The 18,325-nt window shown below is 36.6% G+C and overlaps 2 long non-coding RNA genes across 2 annotated transcripts; one reads left to right on the top strand and one right to left on the bottom strand.

Moving 5' to 3' along the window:
- The first annotated feature begins 3,770 nt into the window (after positions 1–3,770).
- Positions 3,771–7,246, top strand: LOC114543230. Its single transcript, XR_003689933.1, has 3 exons — positions 3,771–4,924; positions 5,042–5,142; positions 6,806–7,246. It is a non-coding gene; the product is annotated as an uncharacterized LOC114543230 (long non-coding RNA).
- Positions 7,247–8,081: 835 nt separating this feature from the next.
- Positions 8,082–10,513, bottom strand: LOC114543231. The gene is made up of 3 exons (XR_003689934.1): positions 10,106–10,513; positions 9,632–9,694; positions 8,082–9,443 (listed from the first exon to the last, which is right to left on the bottom strand). It is a non-coding gene; the product is annotated as an uncharacterized LOC114543231 (long non-coding RNA).
- Between the last annotated feature and the right edge of the window lie 7,812 nt (positions 10,514–18,325).

Below are 18,325 nucleotides of genomic sequence, written 5' to 3'. Positions count from 1 at the left end.
GCACTGTATTTGTCGTCAAAAGAGAAATACAACCTCTGTTCTTTGTGTTTTGTGCAATGAAAGTTTCCATTGCAATTGTGTCGACTTCTGTACAGGTCTTGCAAAATTAATTAATACAAACTACTTCTGTACGAGCTGCATTTACAAAACTTTCATACCCTTTGCGAATTATGTACTTCGTTCAACGGTGCCAACAACTGAATTAAATAGAGAGAACATAGGGAAGCTAAACGATGAATTCGCCGTCTGTCGTGTAGCAATTAGTGAGTTTGGGAAACGCATTAACGCGAACGCGACGGCGACGTCTGCGCGAAACAATTTCGCGGGAAAGTTTAATTTGGGAAGTGCCGAAGTGACATAGAAGTTATAAACGTCTTTGATACAATGTCTAGTAGAGCAGATATATTGCATATACTGTTAATAGCTCACAATAATAGCTATATTTCTGATGCAGAGCTTCTTTGGCTGGATGCCAAGCTACGAAAAAATGATTTTGCACAGTCGAATTGTCCGTACAAAATATATCCTCCTTTCAATTGGGAAAATTACGAGGAAAATACGTGTCAAATGGAACTGCAGTTTGAGAAAGCTTACATTCTACGGCTAAAACATTGTTTAGGTATCCCAGACGAAATAAAATTTTACTAAGGAAGCTACTGCAATGGTCTAGAAGCACTTTGCATACTTTTAAAGAGGCTAGCTTATCCCGTTCGATACTGCAACATGGTTCGTACATTTGGACGATTTGTGCCAGATCTCTGTAAAATAACTTACTGAATGCTTAACTACGTGTATGACAGACATTCATACTTACTGCACCGATGGGATACGCCATTTTTACGGCCAGAGGCACTATAATGTTATGCCAATGCTACCCATATTAAAGGGGCCCCCTTGAGAAATGGCTTTGGGTTCGTAGATGGAACTGTTCGCCCCATATGTAGACCAGAAAAACGCCAAAAAAGTGTGTACAACGGTCACAAAAGAGTGCATAGTATTAAATTCCAAAGTGTTGTGAAACCGAACGGGCTCATAGCGAATCTTTCTGGTCCATGGGGTAGGTTTCTAATAATTTACAAGTTCATCAGTAAGAAGAGTCAGGATAAACACAAAATATTTATTTATAAATATTTTTTCACAGAAGGAAGAAAAAACGATGCTGGGATGCTGGGAGAATCGGGTTTGATGAGAGATCTCGAAAGCTTTGCTCACTCTCCAACTGGTGAAGCTCTGCGTATCTACGGCGATCCAGCATATCCACTGAGAATTCATCTGCAAGCACCATTTCGCGACGCAAATCTCACAGACGAAATGAAAGCTTACAATAAAGCAATGAGCTCTGTTCGTGTTTCGGTGGAATGGCTCTTTGCGGAAATTGTGAAGTGTTTCAAGTTTGTAACTTTTAAACGAGGTCTTTCCATTGGATTAAGTCCTGTTGGAAAGATATACATTGTTTGTGCGCTTTTGCAGAATGCCCACGCATGTTTGTATGGCAACATTGTTTCAGATTATTTTCTACTTCAGCCACCAACCCTTGAAGAATACTTTCAAATAGAGTAAAGTTATCAGGGCCAGACGTAAACAAACTTGTTTAATTAGTTGACTATAAAAAGAGTTGAGTCAGATTTCTTGTAAAATATGTAAATTTCAGTCATAACAATAATATATTTGGTTTGGTGAACATACAAATAATTCGTTAGCGTGAATATACATGAACTGAATATTCTTTTTCTAGCCGAAATGCATAGAAATAATTTTATACTGACTTCTTTGAATATGAAAACAATAGACAAGAGTCACAAATCCCAGTCCTTCAAGACAGTGTCCAACTATAAAATAAACATCTTAACACTCGCAAAATTTTAAATCGAACAAAATATGCCTGGATATACAAAAGAATAACAGAACAAATGTAAGAATTACAGACTCTAGTCTGTCCAATCGATAAATAGCCTGCATACTCCTTGCAACAAATAAAAAAATCAAATACATACAATTTATATAGTGCATGTTCAGTCTTTTTTAGCCAATGCTATTAATGCCTGAAGCATACTTTCACCCCCTTTCTTCTGTGCTTCTAATTCTTCCCTACGAATCTCGATCTCCATTCGTTTCATTTCCAGCTCTTGTTTTTTAATGTCCTTGTTACACTCGGTTGTTTTGAGCAAGTAATCCACTACACTGCTTCAGTCTACGCTTTTTAGTTGAGCGTGGCGTGTCTGAGGACGAACTGCCATCTTCGTCGTCTGAACCTTCTCCGATTGCCCCCTCTGCACGTTTTTTGGTTTCACGAAATGTCTCCATAGCTGTTCGTCTTATCACTTCAGCTTCCGTAGCATATTTCGAGCGTGCAGCATCCTTGGCTTCTTTAGCCTTACAAGCAGTTTCTTCTTGACTTTCAAACTGGCCTATGATATCTTCCATCCCCATATCAAATTCAGTTGATTCAGGGTTCGTGCCACTTTCCCTTAGTTCGTTTGATACGTTCCTCTTGTATTTTGTTTCCAGCAGCCCGTATCTGTCGCGTAGGCTTCTAATGGATTTGAGATTAAATGAAACTTCGGTCTTGCCGTTAAGATTATCCACAATTTTTGCCATGCTGTTCCAATTTGCCGAGAGCCTTTCGGGTGTTCGAACGGTCGTTCAGCAAGTATTTTGCGCAGTAAATGCATGTCGTGTGCTTCGCTCCATTTCATCGGTTTTCTACAAGATAAATGTTAATTTCTGATTATTTCTGTCTTCACTACTTAAATTGGTCATTTCACTGAAATTAAGAAGAAAAAATAGCGACAATATGCCAAACTTACTTGTCCGTAGCCATAATATTTTGACGTTTTCGAGAGGACGGCAAAACAGTGTATATAGACAGACTTAGATCGAGGACGGGAACGTCATGAGAACGTGAAAATATTGCGCAAGGTCTGGATCGAGTACGTCGTCGTGCTGTCAAAGTAAACAGACATTACATAAGTTTCCAGGACGCCAAAAGGCCCAAAAAAGAAGGAGAACATATTTCGAAAACGAAAAATGGGTCTTTATTATAAAATATCCGCAAATATTATTAATAATCTTCTTCTAGTGGAGGACTGTTTCGAAAGAAAGGTTTATCATATTTAACAATTAAGTTTTAATGAACTGTATAAAATTTTACGAACTGTTTTGATTCATAGTGATTAGTATTGTAATATCATAGATACTGTCTGAATGTTCATACAAGTATACCTTGTAAAATACTTATTATTATTCTTTTTTTCTGAAATTGTTCTATTGCTGTTTCTAAATTAAAATTTAGTCGTTGAAATCATAATCATGCGGCGTGATGTTTATATAGTTGTTGAGCTTGTTTTTAGTGAAATGGTTTACAATTTGCAATCTGCTCGCGATGCTTTAACTCTTGCTCGAGCTTAGCAGTATATCACTGATGCAGAGTTTATTGTGTTGTACGACTGCAACTGGTCGAAACCGTTGTTTCCATACTGGAAATTTGAGTCGTTTAACGCAGATAGTTGGGATGACGAAGAATGCCGGACTAAAATGCGATTTGTCAAGTGAGACTTGCCATTATTAAAGCAACTGCTTGGAGTACCTGATAAGATTACCTGTCGACAAGGAACAACGTGTTCAGGAGAGGAAGCACTTTGCTGAAAAGATTTGCGTATCCATGCAGATACTTTGATATGGTGAGCCGGTTTGGTAGGAATCCATCTGAGTTATGTTTGATTTGCAATGAAGTGCTGGATTTGGTGTATGAACAACATCATTCCCAGCTAGCACACAACGTTATCCCAACGTTATCTAAAGGTTGTATTTAGGTTAAGTCATGACTTAACATTAATACAACGTTCCCACCACATTGTAGTTCTTAGCCTAAATGAGAACACGTTGTGTCAACGTTGGTGGAACGTCGCCAATCAACGTTCCTTATCCACGTTGTAGGAACGTTATATGCTGACATTGCCGCCACGTTGGTTAAACGTTGCCGTTTAACGTTCCTTCTCCACGTTGTGGGAACGTTTTATGCTGACATTGTCGCAACGTTGGTTAAATGTTGCTGATTAACGTTTCTTATCCACGTTGTAGGAACGTTTTATGCTGACATTGCCGCAACGTTCGATAAAAAATAATTTTTCGTTGAGGCAATGTTATATTTTAACGTCGCAGTAACGTTGTCTTACGACGTTCGGCTACAAGTGATTCAACGTTACAAAAACATTGCTTATGAACGTCGCTGCAACGTTGAAACTCAACTTTCGCAAGTGGCATATATAAATGATAAAGAAATTATTAATTTAGCAAAGATCGCATCAGTATGTATATATCATGCTCCCTGATGATGGCTCGATCTGAAAGAGAGTTGATAGAATTTCTCATAATGATAAATATATTTGAACTTGACGGTTGCCTTGAGTAAAGTTTAATTTCAGCGACCTCGTGTGTATCATATGTAGGCCTAAATAAGGCTAAGATTGTTTCAATTTGCGCCGTTTTCATAATGAAATCATACGCCGATATCGTCTAAAGAGCAAGGCCGAAATGGCAATGACGGTAAATATGATTTTATACGGTTTTTTAATTTAAATTTTGAGACATAAAATGAGTTTTAAAATGAAATGTTTTGCCCCGGCTCTATATAAAATATATAGTGTGTCGTGTGTCGACTTTGTGTTTGTTTGTCCAAATTCCTGTTATTTGATACACGTGCATTGACCGTCGGAAAGGTGGATGGAAAGCAATGAGTCCAAATATGGTCATTAATGCCATATACGGTTACTGAAATAACTGATTCGGTTGCTGGCGCCAACTGTCATTGTGCTTGCGTCGAAGCGAACAAAACGTATTGTGTGTAGACTAGCTTTTTCAAGAGGTATATTTTTCAATTTGAGTACTCGTTTGTTTGTTTGGCAACTTTCTCGACGTCTACAACGTAAGTATATATTTTATCTGTTACATATAGTTGATATGTCCCTCTTATACGCCATTGGTCTTGATAAAATTTGTGTTTGTAATTGTGTGTGATGCCATTTTAATTTGCATTTTGTAGCGACTGCGTCTGTATTAGCAGCATTATTGGAAATTCTGTCTTCTGAGATCTCTCGTGTGTTGGATTGTTTGATAAAGTAACAATTCCAGTCTTATGTAAAGGTAAACAAGTCTTATATTTGTTATAATAGAAATGTTTTCATTCGTCAATTTGAACCATTCTTTGCTATTGGGGTCAAAGGTTGAGGATTAGTCCTTTTGGGGAAAGACTTTATACTTGTATTCTGAAAATATCTTTATCATTCATCAGTCTTTCAACCACGAATAACTTCAGCAACGCATGGTTTTGTGTATTCCCAATGTATGTAATTCGAAAAATGTAAATATCACGAAACGATGCGCTTTATAATCTGTAATGGTTTAATAATGAATACACTATAACTCAAGCCAAGCTAGGTCTGGGTCTGCATGTTTAAAAGCCTGTTAATTGCTGGCTTAAAGTTAATTAAATTCAAAGACAAAGCTCTTTTATATTTGAAATTTGTCTAGATCATTTGAAGTTTCTTCTACAAACGTTTTGACATATAAAACAATTTGCATATTTGCTTCTTTTGAATAATTATCTAATTGTATTGTGTAAGTAGACCTTAACATTTTGCAGCTTCAGGTTAATATCAATAGAGGCCAGAGATTGCATATAGGCCAGTCATAACCCACTGAATTGGGATGTGCCCTGATGCCCCTACTTTAGTATTTTACTCTGCTAATGCCAAATGATTTTACTTGTTAATTAAGGGAAAATGGTGGCAGTTAATGGGTTTAACTTACCTATAGCCGTGATTATACTATGATTCTAGGCCTACTTTGGACTAGATTTTTGTAGTCTACAGTAAACACATTTTGGCGAGGTCTAGACCATGAAATCTAGACCCAAAAAGAAGAAGTGGTCCACATTTTCTGCCCTAGGTCAAATCAAAATGCGATTGATTACAAAAATCTAGGCCTAGCCTTGGCTCATAATGTAAACACGGCTTATCTGTCCATGTGTCTGGTTAACCTATTATGTAAGTCCCATTGCGGTCTATAGTGACTCAATGGGACAATTAGATACATACTGTATATAGACAGCAAATATTGAACTACACATGCATGTGGTAATACAAGGGACAAGCATAGTTACATTACAGGGGAAGTAATTTGGACTAGAGCAGAAGTATAGGGATAGAGCTACCGGTACCTTGAACATTTAAGGAAGGTCGAAGTTTTTAAATAAGAAGGGTTTCATATGTATAATATTTAAATAGGTTTGTCAGAGGAGAACAGGCTAACATAATTTAAAGTCATCAAGAGAGATGCTGTTGTCATACAGTTCTTCCTTTGACAAATGTTTCATTCATATTCATGAAAGCCTTCTTATTTCAAACTTAGACCTCCCCTGAATGTTCAAGGTATGTAGCTCTAACCCACTCCCTATGTTCTAATCCTAATTATTATGTGTTTTATGCTGGGCATTGACCTTTTATATCTTGAGATCTTTGCTCTATACGGTAGTTGTCCAACATTTCTGCAGATGCAAAGACAATCTGCAATCCATATATTTTTTCAGTCTATGTACATATACATTGAATGTATATGCACCTATCATAAATAAATAAATAAATATTAGTATCAACTATTACTATGTAACTCTTCACATATACACCAGACACAGATAAACAATGACTACCTTGCATATTTATGACTGATACCAGAGGCTGTTTTGTCATTATGGTATATGTATACTGTACATGTACAGAACTTATATATGTTCTTTTTTGTATTTCAGGATCGCAAGAACGGGACAAATCAAGCTTAGAAATGATTTAACACGTGCGAGATGACATTGTCTTTTCTGATTTCTCATATTTCTATCGCCATATATACTGTACCTATGATTTATCAATATTCGGAATGTACAGCTGATTCAAATAAGGTTGTCCTTTCACAACCTTAAACGTTAAACTTTGAGCGCGCCTATTAACCTTAAACACTAATTAAAATAATTAAATTGCCTTTCAGCAAGTATGCTTTAAAAAATCTGTCGTGAGTCTTCTATGTCTTGCCAGGGTTTTATTGCAGTCTATAGTCTAAATATGCAAAGAACCATCATCCGTTGAGCGTTCAAGGTCTAACGTTTATAGTTATAGAAGGACAACGTTAATTGAATCAGCTGTAAGTAAATAAGATAGTGTAATTGTTGTAAATCAAACAATTTTCCAAATACAGGTATTACACCGAACACTTTGTTTTTAACTCGTTTATTTACGCCTTTCAGTAACAATGTTTTGTCAACATATTCGTTGCAAGAACCTGCCACGATTTTATGCTGGCGAATTTTAGAAGTTAACTTGGCTGTTTAATATATTCTTACAACGTTAATTCCAGAGGTTTTCTGGACGTTAAACGAACATTGCAGAAACGTTGAACCAACGTTATGTTCTAACGTTAATTCCGACGTTGTCACCACGTTCCTGCGAGTTCACAAAATAACGTTCCCACAACTAATAACACCACGTTATCTTAACGTTCATACAACGTTTTTCTGAACGTTAACTTAACGTTGCTGGAACGTTGAACCAACGTCATGTTCTAACGTTAATCCCGACGTTGTCTCCACGTTCCTGCGAGTTCACAAAAAAACGTTGCTACAACCTATAAAACCAACGTTGTCTCAACGTTCGGCGAACGTTCGTACAACGTTCGTACAACGTGATTGTGCTAGCTGGGTTATCGCCTTGACAGCTGGAATCAGCCTTTTTTGACACCAGAGATGCTTCAGAGTTATGCTGATGCTATTCATCATAAGGGTGCCCCATTACAAAATTGCTTTGGGTTTGTGGATAGAACTGTTCGGAAAATTGCACGGCCAAAATACAACCAAAGGACTATGTATAATGGTCACAAGAGGGCTCATGCCATAAAATTTCAGAGTGTTGTTGTGCCAAATGGTCTAATTCCTAACCTCTCCGAGAGAGTTACCCCTTGAGAGTTCACCTGCAGGCACCATTTAGGGATAAACAGCTGACACCAGAGATGAGAGAATTTAACATGAAGATGAGTAATGTGAGGGTAACTGTTGAGTGGATGTTTGGAAACATTACTAAGTACTTTAGCTTTGTTGATTTTAAGAGGCAAATGTAGGTAAATTTAAGTCCGGTTGAAAAGATTGATAGTGTGGCCGCATTACTACAGAATGCTCATACCTGCTTGTATGGGAACATTGTTTCTCATTTTTTTAACCTTCCACCACCTTCAATCCATGAATATTTCTAGCAATAACACTTACACATTTACTAGGTTATTGGGTAGTTAACAGCCCACCAGTTTATAAACAATATATGTATTTCACGAGTTTCCATGGCAATTTATAATGAATTTATTTAATGTTAAAATTCATGGTAATTGATTACAACAAATCATTTAATGTTGAAAATGTTACTATAAATATACAAATGAAAGAAACTTATTTTTTAAGATGAAAATGTAATATAATTAAAACTATTTTTTGAACATGTTCACCAACATTTGTGTTCGCTGTTGCTGTTGCTGCATCAAGGAAACAATTTGCTGCTGCATAAAACTGAATTCTTGTTTCTGCTGCTGCTGCTGCTGCTGTTGTTGCATTTGCAGTTGCTGCTGAAAGTACTGCTCCGATAGCTTCATCTGCGTGATAAATTGCTGCTGGGTTTGCTGCATCAGCTGCAAAGTTTCCATGTGTTGCCTCTGTTGCCCTTCCATATATGCTCTCTTCTCTTCCTGCTTTACCTCTTTTTCTTCTTTCTCCACTCCGATAGCTTCATCTGCACAATAAATTGCTGCTGGGTTTGCTGCATCAGCTGCAAAGTTTCCATGTGTTGCCTCTGTTGCCCTTCCATTTATGCTCTCTTCTCTTCCTGCTTTGCCTCTTTTTCTTCTTTCTCCACTTCTATTCTTTGTTGTAGCCATTCCATCATATCACCAGAACTTCTTCTCTTTTGTACTTGTCCAGCAGTTTCACTTGTCCCTGCAGTTGTCTTCTTTGTTTGTCGAATTCTTTCCATTGCCCTTTCTCTCATTTCCAAGGCTTGTCCTCTTTCTTGCTCAATCCTCTGATTTCTTACTTCATTTTCATCCTCCTGTCGTTCAGTTTCACCTTCAATGTCAATCAGCTCTTCCAACAAGCGCTCCTGCTCTGAGTTCATTACCACCTTCCCCTGTCGATCTTTCCTCTCGTTCCATTCTTGCTCGATACTTCTTGGTCATCATGTTGAAGTGATCTCTGACTGCCCTTGATGTGAATTCGTGGCCCAACCCACTTATTATCTGCAACATTCTGCCACTGTGCACCACGTTCCCGGGATCTCTGTTTGTGTGTGAGTACACCTTCTGCTGCAACTTCCTTTAGAAGTGTGAGATCTTTCTCATTAGACCATACCATACTGGACCTAAGAAAAAATATTGAAGGCTGAATGAGCAAACCCACACAACACTGCATGTATAAAGTTCAAGTATGCATAGTATGACAAAATATTAGTTACCATTTGAATTGTATTATTTTATTAATTTGTACTTTAAATTGTACTTTATATTAAACTTGATAGTTTGTAATGATGTTACTATGTATTTTGCTTACTTTTTCTTTGAACAATCCTTTTTCTTTTCCATATTTGGTTTTCTAAAAGGACCACCATTAAATCTAAAAACAAAATATATAACATAAATATAAAAAGCTTATTTAGCAATTATACGAGCCGATATTTATACACAATTATAACATCCTCGATAAAATCCATCTATATAAACAAATCCATTTGTAAATCCGAGTTTGTATATAAAATGAAACTGTAAAAATTAAACTTTCTTTAAATCCATATTTACACAAGTTAGAGAAAAGAATATCAGTAAATATGAACATGAAACATAAAAGGCCGCTAGCAGAATTTGTAATACAAACAGCTCTTAAACTTTGTTTACAAGATGCGAAACCGGAAAACGAATCGAATTACTTATGCCATAAATGAAATAAATACGCATATTATTTTAAAAATAACAATAAAACAATGACTAATGACATCATTTATACATTTATACTTTGTTGTCTACATACCTTTTCGCAAGGACAAAAACAACAAAAACTTTGACGTCCTAGACAGGACGTGAAAATTCGTTTTCGGCGTCCTGAAAATAGGTAAGACGACGTCGCCATCTGAGACAACGCAATATTTTTGCGCCATATTACGCTATCTCGCGTCCTCTTAACGTCACGTCCTCGATCTAAGTCTGTCTAATGCCGTTGTGAACAGAACTTCAGCAAACGCGACATCGTCAACTTAAACTCGATCCAGTCCAACCGCGCAAAATTCAACGTTGCCGTCGCGTTCGCGTTGCGTTTCCCAAACTCACTAATGTTTTCTCCGTACCGCCGGAACCACAAAAGAAAACATTGTGGCCTGCCAAAGCAAGGTCAAGAACATTCGTTTGTTCTTGATTGAGCAGTTCACCCCTAGGGATACAACGTTCAAGAATCTCTATTCGTTATAAAGATAGTATATAAATCGCCCGAAAAACATTACTAAAATAACATTCTCAGCGTTCGTTTGGCATATATCATACTTACATAACTTGGACTGCTGACAGACATAGAATATATCAAATCCAAATAATGTTTCTATTGCGGAAAGACATTTGTCTCTGTTTACTCCACTGAGCTATATAATAACTCCTGGAGGATCGGCTCCTAATGTTTTTTGCTCAAAAAGTGAAGCAAAAAACATGGCGGATTTTGGCCTCTGTTACGTCATTTTGACGTCACCTGGTCCCCTTTGCCCATAGTAATACCACTGACCAGGCTCAATTCTGAGCCCGCTACAGTAATTCCCCCCCTGGTTTTTATGAATATTTTGTATTTTTGTTTCTTCCGACTGCCTTGAAACCTTGTTGTTCTGTTTTTTCGATATATTTTTTACCTAACGCGTAATAAAGCGTTTATTTCGGTTATGTACAAGTCATAGGTACTGTTTTTGCCAATGCCGAAACAAACAAATATTGGGCGAACATAAAAAAACTATTTAATACGTGGACAAAGTCGAAAATTTTACAATGATATGAAGCTGAAAGGTTTTTTCTCTTTTCTTTGTTTTCAATTTCAATATACATTACTGTATAAAATTTTTTTGGTACCGTCGTAATTCTTTAATGTCTTTTATGGATACCAATCTGATTTTTCTTAAACCCTAAAGTAAAAGATTACAGAAAGTATCCAGTTATGTTGTCTTGTGTCCATGCCTGTGCATATTAAATCCAAAGAATCAAGGCCTAAGCTCATGCAAGATATTGGGCAGCAGATTAGCAATTGTACTGAGTGGGGGGGGATACAATAGTTATAACCAGAAGTGATATTTACATGGCATAGGTCATACCTTGTGCCTCAATGAGCTACAGACGATGTATACGCTTTTTGTAATGCACCTTAGTTTAAACCTGTAAATGTGTCATTGATGATTGATTGATGATTCAGTCATTGATGATTTGTATTTGATATGAAATTATACCTAATAGCAGGAGTAGTAAAAATACAATAGCCTAATGAATTCACAAAAATGCAACTGTGCTTGTTCACCCCTCCATTAGTCAGTCTATTATCCAAAAACCCTGATTAGCCCAATAATTTTAGCCTTTAATGGTGTGTGGGGGAAATGCATTGTCCAGGAAATTATAAAAGTTGTTGCAGATTGAAGACACACTGCTCAATTAATGCATGTTTTCATGCATTTATTTATTATTTTTAATCGGAAAAACCATTGTAAAAAAATGTCAGCCAACAACAGCCAACAACAGCCAACAACAGCCAACAAGTCTATATAGTAAAATTATCAGTACAATGTTCCAGTAATTTGCATAACAAGCCATCTCTTGTTAAATTCTATAGCATCTTCATCCTGAAAAATGGAGATCTTATTAAGATTAACTGTATTCAATATATACAGTACTTTGCACCCAGAGAGAATAACAATAATACTAATCATCATTAAGAGCAAATTAAATGTAGATTGATTATAAACAATTTTGCAAGAAGTCCATTAAACCATGATAAATTGACTTTTGACAAGGCAAACAAGATAACATATTAGACCTTTAACAGCTGCTACAAGTCTACCAGAGGTTGAATCTTAGAGTGAAATATTTTGTATCAGCAGTCAGCACCTCAAAATTCAAAACATTAATTGCTGATAACTTTCGCCTGACACAAAAAAGTTTTCCTATGAATCCTATCGTAATTAAGTCACGTACTAAAGAACAAAAAGGCCAATAAAAACATATAACTATTTATCCAGACGCTTTTGCAGTTGTTTATGCTATAGTCCGAAGGCAAAAAGAAAAATAATTTGAAAACCGGCTCACCTGAGGCAAAAATAGCTTTCCCGATAAGTGAATTAAGCCATTCACAACGTCATATGTAGAGCAAGAAGCCGCTTCTCCATTTACTTTGTCGAACAGGGAAAAAGATAAACAATTTTATCTTTTTTAGAGCAAATACGAAAAAAATATATACCAAAAATCAAATATATTTTCGTAAAAACCAGGAGGGAGACACATAGTTTTTTACTTTGTATCGCAGTATGCCAGTGGTAATTACCATGAGCAAAGGGGACCAGGTGACGTCACAAAGCTCAAAATCCGCCATGTTTGTTGCTTTACTTTCTGACAGTGAACCACTGAGCTATAATATAATTCCCATAGAGATTATAAATAAACACTAGAGAGGTCATCGAGGAGAAATTGGGGAGCGCGTTAATGGGGGGCAAATTCAAGTCCCGGATGTTCACTCATTCACGATGTCCGAGGCCAAAATAAGTCGTTTTTAACGAGTTTTTTTGGTTTCTAAATGTTTTTCTGCCTAAAATATCATTTCAGGATGTCTAAATTAGTAAAACCAGTTTCAAAAAGCACTGTTTTTCCTTAAAAAACCGGCAAAGCGACCAAAATAACGAATATAATTTTTTTAAAATCGTTGTTAACGTGGTTGCTAAGGAGGCATTGATCTAGCCAATCAGCGCTTGGCTTAGCATCCGGGACTTGAATTTGCCCCCCATTATCGCGCTCCCTTTTTTGACTGATGTTTCTGATACCAATGCCTCCTCTAGTTTTTATTTATAATCTCTATGATAATTCCTGGAGGACCGGCCCGCGACCAAAAAGTGAAGCAAAAAACATGGCGGATTTCGGCGTTTGCTGACGCTAGATTGACGCCACTGATTCCTATTCGCCATGGTAGTTACCACTGACCAAGGCTCAATTCTGAGCCTGCTACAAATGCACTCCCCCCTGGTTTTTGTTAAAAATAGTATTCAGTTCTCATTATTATATTTTCCGAAAAAAATTTAAACGTCAGTCAATATTTTTGAACTGAAAACTTTTTGATCAGATATGTTCGACGTTTTTGTGAAGATATCAAAGTCGTACACGTTACTTCTGTCAAAAACAGGAAACAAATGACAGATAAATAATAAAACTTCAACGAAAATGCAGTTGTGACTGACAGGTAAATATATTATTTATAAATTTCATTTTTTAGATAAAATTTCACCATTTTTTTTCGTTAACAGTCTTTAGATAGATGTCGTTGTTTATATATTTTAATATTTGATTAAAAGACGGCGGCACGAGAAGTCAAATGTATAGTTTGAAGTTTGAACAACTACTAAAAAGATTACCCCATACTTTGGAAGTAATTTATTTTACATATTACATACATATATTACAGGCATTTTCTTCCAAAGAACGCTAAAAGGTAACATGATGTAAATTCAAGTCCAAAGAAACAGAGGCTAAGAATCATTGGGAGGATGAAGATGTGCAATTTCAACCAAGGGTAGCCTGCCTATTTGTTTAGCTGGATTTCATTAGCCAGAAGAAATAGTTTTTCTGTACTGAACTATATCAGCATATATCATGAATATTGATGAGCTTTTTAGCTTAAACCTATAAGGATGAACTATTAAATTGAAAGCTTCCAGCAGTCAGCACCATGCAGTGGTCAGCACTATAATTGTCTGACTGCACAGGCTATGCTCTTTCCATGGTACAAAACCAATAATTATGGCCCCTGTGCAGGTCATATGCTTTTTTATATTTGCAAATGATAATGCAGAGGCTGCATTAAGGAAGATTAGAACCACGGATGTTTATAGGCCAAGATAGCCATGGTAATTATTATTGATTATATGCAAAGGGAAGTTACCAGCTTCTCCAGATTAGCCTGCAATGACTCGAAATTTTCTTTGGAAATGAAATAAACAAAGTCTTACCAATTGTAATATTTATTTTCTTTTAATGAAACATTGTATTTTGTAAAAATAATAAAACAGTTTCTGTATTTTAGAATGTGTTTAGTTCATGGGTATAATAGTATGGTTGTCTCATTTTAATTCTCCAGAATTTTGCATAACATGCCTCCACTTGATCTACCAAACCCTATGTTATCCCTGCAAAAAGAAAGATATGCCAGAGATTAACTGTATGTATAATACACCCTGTAAGTGTTGACAAAATTAGTACAGATAATTTAGTGTCAGCTACTGAGGCCATGATGATGCCTCAGTTGGAAGTGTGAGTGAATTTAGGCAAGTTATTCTCAGACCTTGCTCCTTCAGATTATATTTTTGTTCCTGTCATGGATTTAAATCAGTGTAAAATATAATGGATAAACAAATATTAACAGAAATATGTTGTAGTTAAACAAATTAAATGTTAGTAAATATATCATTTCTGTTTTCAGATCTTTCATAGCCGTCGAACTACGAAGCTATATTTTTTACTTGACGTTCAGAGTTCAAACATCAAAATTGCGAAAGCCTTTTTAAAACTCTTACCTGAGTGTAAATCGCCAAAAATTTCCTCTTTAATGAGTAAATTGCGGTAGGAACAAGCAGAGCAAATAGCTGCTTCTTTGTTGAAGTTGAAAAGAACCAGCAAAAAAAAAAAAATCCATGTTTTTGTTCAAAAACAAAAAATTTCGTAAAAACAAAATCCTGTTTTTATCGAAAACCAGGAGGGTGCTAGCATTTTTTCATGCTTTGGATCGCGGTTGGTCAGTGGTAGCTACCATGGCAAATAAGAACCAGTGAACTCTAATAAGACTGGAACGATAACTGTATACCAGCGCGCTCATCTATCGGTGAAGCCAAGTTTCCGGCCTGTTCGCAGGTATTTCGCGGGGAGTTCGCGTTCTTTCTCGCGGGGTTTCACAGAAGATCGAAGGAAAAGCTAAACGAAAGCATGGTTTGCGAAGGGTTTTTTTCCGATTTTTTATCCGATATTTGCGATCAATCAATTGAAGAAGAAATATTATCCAAAGTAAATTAATCATGGACATCTGTACAACTTTGACAAGGAACAAGAAAGTCGTTGTTGCGAAAAGTTGATCGACCAAACACAAAATATGATGCTCGAAATTATGTTTGTGAAAGACAAAGATTTATTTTAAAAAGGGCAACGATGTTTCAAGGTGAGATGTAAATACTGATAAATACATTGTTGATCTCAGTCTATTGACCATTGAATAAGATTAGCTTTGTGAGTTGTTGTCTTGTCGTTGGCTTCCCACTTCCTGTAGCCGTGTTGAAACGTTTGCCATGCGTGTAAAGCCGCAATCTAAGGTATCTTTCGGCGATTTTTTTTATAAGGTTTGCTCTGTGATCACCAGTAAGCATACTCTCGTTTAATCCGTCTTCATGGTCAATAAATATTTTCTGGGTACTTTCCCGTGAAAAGTGATTAAAAACGATCAAAACCAGTTTTTCTTTCAGCTTGATTTCAGCTGTCTTTTGGTAATCGGTTTTTGCCACTCTTTCTTTAAAAAGTTTCTCTGAGTACTGGACCACATTGTACACAGATCGAGAAGGGATTCGTAAGCCACCATTGTTGATAAATAGTGTAAATGCAGAAGCAGACACCATGCTGTTGTAGTTCATAGCACAATAGTCATGGTCTGTGGTGGGTGCAGCAAAGTGAGAAATAAGACAATTCTTACAAGACGAACAGCCGATTTTGTCAATGACTTTTGAAACTATGTAGCCTCCTATGTAGAAGAGGATATTGGAGACAAATTCTGTGGTTGATGGGCTGTCCATTTGATGACTGAGCAGTTCTTCTTCTGGTGTTGGATCGGGGTCCTTTGTGGCAGTTGTGGTGTTGGATTCATGAAGGGGGGCTTTGTGCTTTCTCATATGAAAATATGGTATAATTGTTGTTGATGTTTCATCCAATGCTTGACAATTAGCATTTTTGGAAGAGGTCACTGCATTTCGCATTAGCATTTTCCGTAATGCATACTTGAGTTGGAGGCAATTAGGATTATTGTTCCATCCACCCATTGATCTTATGCAAGAGAAAAGCAGTTCTAAGTGGTCTTGGGAGAATTTATATGTCAACAAGTATTTAAATGGATGGGTTGAAGAGAACATTTCCTTTGTCATTTCAATAGTTGATTTAATTGCTGCTACAAATCCAACAATGAAGGTTTTCCTTTTGTGATGTACCAATGGAGCTTGATTGTTTTGCTTCAAGCTAAGCAGGTAAAGTGCTGAGTCCGTAAGGATTTGTTCCCACATTTGTCTCGATTCTGGGCGCAGTGCTTGTTTAAAACCTGTTGCTACTGGATTCCGTGAGTTCAATAAGTCGAACAGTCTATCAATTGTTCGTATGAATTTCACAGTTGGTTCTGCATCCTGAAATTCTTCAAGCTTCATTGATGAACAAAGGAAGTCTATGGCGTCTGCCACCGAGGAACTTAATGTCTGTGCTGCTAGTGAAACATTCATTTTGTTCTTTTGAAATTGTAAATGCCTTCTACTAAACTTGTTTCCCAGTTTAAGTCCTTCAGCTTGTTGAATTTTATGAAGTGAGGAAAGGAAATTCCAACTGATTAAATTATTTTCACCATCTTTGAAGGATTTTAGGTCTGCCAAAGCATTTCTTGCTAGTTTTAGCATGTGTGATGGGTCAAGTAATGCATAGACAAAATAATTTCGAGTGGGATGTTTGAACTTGGTTACAAATGAATCATAACATGATGTAAAATTGCATCCTAACTCTTTGAACATACTGATGTTCACTGATGTTCCATCGGCTGTTACTGACCAAACACGTAAACCAGAATCTGCTGCCATCTCCAAAGCTGTTTTTGCTAGGTTTGCTTGCTCTGTGGCTGACATTTTATCAGCAAGAAAATAGCCAATAGGGCACTTCCAATGAGATCTGGCTCCAACTAATAGAAAGACAACTGATTCAGATGCCAAAGTAGCTGGTTTTGTTGATGGAATTTGTCCATAATCCACAAATCCGACATATTTGTCTGTTTGTATCCATAGCATCTGTTTTCTTATTGATAAAGCATCAATGATGAGGAAGCAATCTGCATATCTGGCTTTGTGGAACATTCTCTTTTTAGTGCCTCAAAAGATTCAGGCAAAAAACCTGGCTCGCATTCGATTGAACTTGACCATTTTCTAATCAAGGAAGGCTGTGGTAGTGGAATAATTGATCGGACATATTGATAGGCCTTTGCTGAATAAAAGTTCAGTGTGGTTGCAAATTCTTTTACGAGGTCAGAGTACCGTCTTCCACATGGGGCCCTTTCCACATTATTTCTTGTGTCTCTGAATAGTGATAGTTGTAGGGAATCAAACTGACCATGAAAGAAATTAGCATCTTCTTGTGATAGAAAAAGCTTTTGTTCTAGCACATTTATTATATCTGATAATGTCTGTTGCCTTGATTTTTTTCTTCTTAATTGTTGCTGCAAAGATCTAATTTTTCTCTTCAATTTTTTTTCTAGGTCTGGCCTTTCAGGAATTGTATGGATTGTTTCATCAATATCATTGACAGACTTACAATAATTATGGTCATGTGATATTTTTTCTTCATTCGACATAGTTGTTAATGGTTGCAGATCGCATGGACTCTCCATGGACTCTCCATGGACTCGCATGGATGCTTTATTCTGCAAGCACCATTGTCTGATGGTTGGATGATGAAATCGGATGAACGGAAATGGTTACTGCAAATCCGACTGGATTTTGTTGCCGTCCATAGTGGGCATTTGTTTTGCTCACGAACACTGTTTTCCCAGGTTTCGAGGAGTGATTGGTTGTTCAGAGGAAACCTGATTAGGTGGATAATTGGATCTTGAAGTTAAAATTTTGATAAAGTTTGACATTTAAATAATTATTTGTTGGAAACTTGTCTTCCTAATGTGTTTAAATTGTGTCTAGAGGTGTTTATTTGTAATATGTGCTAAGTTGCAAATTAAATCACTCACCTGTGC

Source organism: Dendronephthya gigantea, unplaced genomic scaffold (assembly GCF_004324835.1).
Source record: "Dendronephthya gigantea isolate DGI-Jeju-01 unplaced genomic scaffold, DenGig_1.0 000421F, whole genome shotgun sequence".
Lineage (NCBI taxonomy): Eukaryota > Metazoa > Cnidaria > Anthozoa > Malacalcyonacea > Nephtheidae > Dendronephthya > Dendronephthya gigantea.
This window is presented reverse-complemented; position numbering and strand designations above follow the sequence as displayed.